This window comes from Triticum aestivum, chromosome 2D, assembly GCF_018294505.1.
Source record: "Triticum aestivum cultivar Chinese Spring chromosome 2D, IWGSC CS RefSeq v2.1, whole genome shotgun sequence".
NCBI classification, from domain to species: Eukaryota; Viridiplantae; Streptophyta; class Magnoliopsida; order Poales; family Poaceae; genus Triticum; species Triticum aestivum.
The window spans coordinates 236,825,451-236,831,824 of NC_057799.1; the positions used below are offsets into that span (position 1 = coordinate 236,825,451).

A 6,374-nucleotide genomic window follows, 5' to 3' on the forward strand; every position below is an offset into this window, starting at 1 on the left:
ATTAACTTTCTAAAAAATTTAAGTAAGTTCTTGAATTTTATAAGTTTTATCGGGATAATAATTTTTTTGTTTTATCCAAAGAAAATTGGAATCAAATGTGATCACATTCACAAATATGAGTCTTTTACAATATTCTTATCATTTTCACTATGTTTATTTGCTAATGCTTTGTACTATTTGCTATATTAACCTATTATAGTTGTAGATGTGTGTGCCTATAATATTCGTCAGTTATGTTTGAACATCTTAGTGGACTTTTTTTTGAATTTGGTATATATGAAGTAAAAGGGAATATATATACAATATATTCATAAAAATTGTTTGTGGTAGTTTTTTCTTTCTTTCATGGACACTGAGTGAGTTAAGTTATAACACGTACTACTACTATTTGTCAAAAAAGTTATAACACGTAGTACTACTATACCGGAAGCAGGACTGGCGTTGACTCATCTTCTCAACTACTCCATGCCCATTCTTACAAAGTTTTCTCTAATCATACCCATTATCCAGACTATTAGTATCACGTATTGTGGCTTCAGGGGTCCCACCAACATGGACCTTCATTTTTCTCCTTTCTCGAGTCTTCTTTGTCTTCTCGGAGCTCCCAGCCATGGAAAAGGCTGAGCCAGCTTGGATCCACCAGACCACCACATCTGAGGATCACCTCCAAGCTCCCCCGCGGTTTCCAACTTCCAGGTCATTACCTGCAGGCACCTCGTGGCTGGGACGACGCTTGGTTTGGATCCCCGTGTGCCTCGTCGATCTCCCGGGCCGATCAATGGGAGCAGGGCTCTAATAGCAGCTGTGTGATGGAGGATGCGAGCTCGTCGAACTCGTGGTTCCTTTCCAGTTTGCGTCCATGGGGGCGATGAAGTAGTGGATCTCGTTCCCCTTAGCTCTTGCGCGATTTTGTGAATCTTGGGGGTGTTGTCCGTCCCCAAGCGCCGAGCCGAAGGCGTCAATGCTGTCCCCAAGCGAGGCACCCGATGCATCGTCTTCATCCTCAACAGCTGCAGCCCAGCTTCGGCACTGCAATCTTCCACCTGCAGGTCCCCCCGCCCCCATCTCTCTTCTCCCTTTTTTTGGTCTTTGTACGATTGAACCAATATACTTTAAGGTACTGCTTGCTACTGTAGTTGCTAGTGACAAATGTATACTAGTTGTTATTGATTTTCATCCAGATTGACTTCTTGTCCATCTACAAAATGGCGATAGTAAGTTCGGGACGCCTAACACAGTTTAAGGCAAAATGTTATTTAGTTTATGTCCTTTCCACTTTTATCCGGGCTTGTGACTGAAATTGGCAGTGTTCTGCCCCCCTACGCCCATTATTATTCACAAAATTAAGGAAGTAATTCATGTATTTGTGATTTTAATAACTGAATAGTAAAGTTAGGTCTGATTGCAATATAATATATAACCATTGGATTGTACTATAGAACAGGCTTGAAATATCAGATTATATAGAGTGTCGATGTTTGGTATTATTGAACTATTTTCATCAAATGTTGATGCATGTTTCCAATGCTTATGTGGAGTAGTACACATATCCATGTACTTATGGTTATATAAAAGGCTTTTAAAATCCATCTAGTTCACGGCGAAGAAGATGGCCTCTGCCCGGCGAATGTTCAAGTCCACACCCATCTAGTTCATATGTATGGAAGTAGGGGCGCATGCTCGTTTTAATAAATCTTTTTTAATGCCCGGCCAAATCATTTGTTTTGTATTGATCAGTGTATACATGCACTTGGGTTGAGTGCATGGACAACTCTTATGTAGTAAATTCCCAAAGAGATAATGGATGATGGTACCTTAGACTACAAAACAAATAATTTATAATTAGTTGAGTGAAATCAGTTTTGGCTCTCCATGTTTGATGTGTAAAGCACAATATGTGTAAATCACTGCCAAGATTTGCTATGTCGACCATTTAGTCCTGCGGTACAATGGAGATTCCAATAATTCCATAGTCCGTGGATGCTGCTAGTTAGTAGGTTAATAATGTGAACCCCTATTTAAAAAATTATTTTTATCTATCCTCATATTTGTAATCATTCATTGAATATGAACGGTAAAAGGTGAAAATGCGTGTTAGAGAGGCGCACATCTATCAAAAGGATCTGGTGATTTTCTGGAATGATTATGCGGGTCAGACATGTTACGGATCTACATAACCAACTGAGTACACCTCCTTTTTTATTCTATTGTCTTTATAAACAAAAGCCTCCTTTATCAATTCCTTGTGATACTAAAGAAAATCTAAGTACATATTAGAACAGAAGATGTAATATCAATTGAATCTGCATAATTTTATATTAAGATGAGCACGACTAAACATTCATAGTCTTCAAAGTAGATTTGTCTGCATGCACACATAATTAGTTAAATCCATGTTCTCATGGACTCTAAAGTAAACACAATTGTATGCCAATGCAAATTACTACTCCATCCGTTCACAAATATAAGATGTTTTTGATATTTCAATATGGACTAAATACAGACTGAAATGAGTGAACAAACATACTAAAACGTGTCTATATACATCCAATTCACAAAAAAATTGGAATTTATGTATTCCTCTATCCGTAGAGTACATTGAATGTACAGAAATGGCTATAACAGAGTTTCTGTTATTCGTATTAACAGCTACTCTAGGGGGAATGTTTTTATGTGGTGCTAACGATTTAATAACTATCTTTGTAGCTCCAGAATGTTTCAGTTTATGTTCCTACCTATTGTCTGGATATCTTATATTTGTGAACGAAGGGAGTACAAAGTATATAGAGTATCTAGAATATATTTGTGTAAGTACAACCAAGGGGATTAAGTTTGTAGTTTAACACTTGCTACTGCCTTGTTCTAGCTTGTGTTCCTTCCAGATGCTTTCTTAATCCTCTTGTCTTCTATTGATTCTTTTCTCCTAGTTTTAAATACCGTCTTTTTTTCTTTTTTTCCTGTAGATTTTGAATCCTACTCGTTCACTAAAATTTGAATGTCAGTAACATAATTTCCCTGCTAGGCTAGCTTTAGTAGAATTTAATTGTGTTCAGAGATGCATATGGGGCATTGTAGCACCAAGATGCTAGTGCATGTCCGTCCGAATATTTTAAACTATGAACTTTCTTTCTTAGATGAGAGTACCTCGTCATTGATAACATCAATGCTAAAATGGTCATGATTTTCGTCCTATCCTGCCTGTAAAGTAAGATACTATACCTTATACTTCCTCTGTTCTTAATTTCATGTCGCACAAATGAATGAAAAATAGGTGTATCTAAAACTAAAATACGTCTAGATACATCCATTTCTCCGACAAATAATTTTGGATGGAGGGAGTAGTTTGGAATATAAAATAGGACATTTGTTTTTTCTTAAATTGGAAATGTAAAGTTTTGACATGTGTAAAGTGTTCTTTCAGGTACTCTTTTAAATTTGTTGTCGCTAAGAATTTTAACATGTGTAAGTTTCTCCATAGTCTTCATTTGAATCATCTTCTAGTGTACATAGTGGTATTTCTTTACAGAGGGAGTAATTACATATGGACACACTTTCTTTTCGAATAGATTTGCCTGCAGTTTTTGGAAATTCATAAAATAACGACAATTATTTAACACATGTAGAAGATGAGAAGTGAAATACCTGATCATTGAGAAGTTTGTTCTCTGTAACCTTTTTTGCTTCATTCGTCACTTCTGTTCCTTGGATTTCTAGTTTGCTTTATAAAGAAAATACTTGCATACTTTTGGTGAACTATTTGCACTTGTTTTCCAATATGGATCCTGCTGGAGGTGGCTTGATTTCGTGTAGAAGATGGTACCTGCTAGAGGTGGTGTTGTCGCTAGATGGAACTAATGATGTAGGTTGCGTCATTGCTGGCTAGAGTTGATCGGACAATCCTCAATATTATGTATAATGTCCTACAAGCTCAATAGTACTTTGTGGAACTAAAACTAAGAGCATCTCCAGCCACGCCCTCAACAAGGCCCCCGAGGCGATTTTTCGGCCGCCGGCGCCAAAAAATCGGCCCAGTCACGCCCCCAGGGGCCTTTTTCGCTGGCTCGGGCCGAAATTGGCGCTGGCGGACCCAACCCGAACCCGGCGCGCTGGGGGGGCTCGGGGGCACCGGGCGAATCGTTTTTGGCGCGAAAGCGCCGCGGGCCAGCCACGTCAGCGACACCGCCCGCCTCGTCTTCTCCCGACGCCTCGGTTTCCCGCGGGGAATCAATGGCAAGGCTGCCGCCGGTCAGCTTTGCCATTGATCCCTCACGGGCGGCGCGTTCACGGGGCGGCGCGCCGACGCCTCCCCTCCCTCGGACGCGTACACACGGACGCGGCGCGGCTATATATGGCCTCGCTCGCCTGTGATGAGTGCCACCTCTCCACCTCTCCCGAGCGCCGCCGCCGAGCTCTTCTCCCCCAGCCCTCCCTCTCCCGAGCGCCGCCGACGATCACTTCTCCCCCAGCCACTCCATCTCCCAAGCGCCGCCGCCGATCTCTTCTCCCCAGCCACTCCATCTCCCCGATGGCCGAGCGTTTGCCCGGAAACGAGGCGGCGGCCAACGGCTTCGGCAGCCGTTCGCTCCGCGAACAGGAGTCCTGGCTCCTGTTCCAGGCGAACATCCCGGCGCCGCCGGACATGCGCGCCGGGCCGACGGGCTGGAGGCTCAGCAATGGGGGAGTGCCCATTCCCCCGTTGCCCGACGCCGTGACCAAACCATCCTACTTCGCCGATGAGGTCGAGATCGTGCGCGCCTCCCTCAACGACGCCGAGCTCTCCCTCCCTCAGTACGCCGCCGACAACCATGCGGCTTGGGCGGCGTACTTCGAGCGCCGCCAGCAGCAGCGGCTGGCGTCCACCAACGGGGCGCCGGTGGTCGGCGGCGTGAAGAACAGCGAGGGGCGCCACCTGTGCGGCCGCACACTTGAGAACAGCAAGTATTTTTTGATTAGTTTTTATATGTAATGGCGACTACTCGATTTAAATCCGCGAATATAAGCCCAAGTTTTTCCAAAATTTGGCGTGTTTTAGCCGAACTTTGCGTAAATTTGATACACAATTTTTTTCCCGCGCCTGGGGCCGGCCCTGGGGCCGGCGGCTGGGGGCCAACTCGCCCCAGGCCCATTTTTTTCGCCGGGTCACCCCCAGGCGGCGATTTTAGGCGCCCCCTAGGGGCCAACGGCTGGAGATGCTCGAAGTGGCTTGCCGAATTCGAGCTTAAATTTGTTAGTTAGGCATATTTTGGCAACCCAAATATAAACTTATATATGTGCTATTAATTAGAACAATGGGATTCATGAAAAGAACGGGTGGATATGAACTTTTAGGTGTGCTACAGAGTATTATTATTAATTAAAGAATAGAACAGTTCTTGGAAAAAAAGAGGCGTTGCTTGCAAAGAGCGGTAGTATAGGTTTTAGAGAGTCAATACCTGCCTTGGCTTTGGTTGCCGCTAACGCTGCATAGTGCAAGAACAATTCCAATGGAGATGGTGGCTGTGCTAGAGCATCCCAGTTCTTTTTTACTGATCCGTCAGGTCTAACACCTATGGCTGCTTGTCAGGTCCAACATCCGCATCGAGCAGCAGTGTGTCAGTTCGATGGGAAAAGTCGGTTTTTAGTCCCTCATGGAGGCCATGCAGTTTATGGCGTATGTCTGTGTCCAGGCCGGTGCTTTGTGGACAGACCTTCAAAATTCAGGACATCTTAAAGGAGAAAGGTAGGGTTCTCTTGAGGAAGTTTGGGTGCCTCGGTGTAGCAGGAATTGCTGAGTATATCTTGAAGGAGATCTTTCTTTCTGGTAAAGTATGTTTTATTTATGTAGATGTCCATCTGTACTATAATCTGGTAGTAATAGTTTCATTCTCGGATGCATGTTCTGCTTTCATGTAAGATGTAACATCAGATTGAATTGAAAAGGGAAATAAACATGGCGCTTCATGAACTTCTATACGTTCTACTTGTATACGTTCTACAGGACTAATTAAAAGTACAAAATAGCTATGGAGAAAAAATAAGGACATGCATGCAAAGAGCAGTATAGCTGTGCGTTGGATAGCTTGGGAGAATCAATCAACCTGCCTCTACTTCAGTCGTCGCTAACGCATGCCCGTGGGATCTACCTGGGATGTCTGGCCGATTCCTTCTGCATGGATGTGACGCCGTAGCGGGACAACGACGATCCCTACGGAGAACGCAGCTGGCGGCCGCTGACAGCGCTAGGTTATCACATTTTTTTACTCTGATCAAAGATTTGTTGGCGATCTAATTGGAGCTCAGGCATGATTTTTACGCGGGTCTAGGTACAAACCGCACATGGCGGGGGCACCCGTGGAAAGCATTAATGAAATTTATTGGCTGAGTTTAATTAACGT

General features: G+C 43.6%; 1 long non-coding RNA gene across 1 annotated transcript; it reads left to right on the top strand.

Moving 5' to 3' along the window:
• The first annotated feature begins 518 nt into the window (after positions 1-518).
• On the top strand, positions 519-5,952 carry LOC123052656 (uncharacterized). Its single transcript, XR_006424891.1, has 2 exons — positions 519-1,049; positions 5,564-5,952. It is a non-coding gene; the product is annotated as an uncharacterized lncRNA (long non-coding RNA).
• Positions 5,953-6,374: the final 422 nt, after the last annotated feature.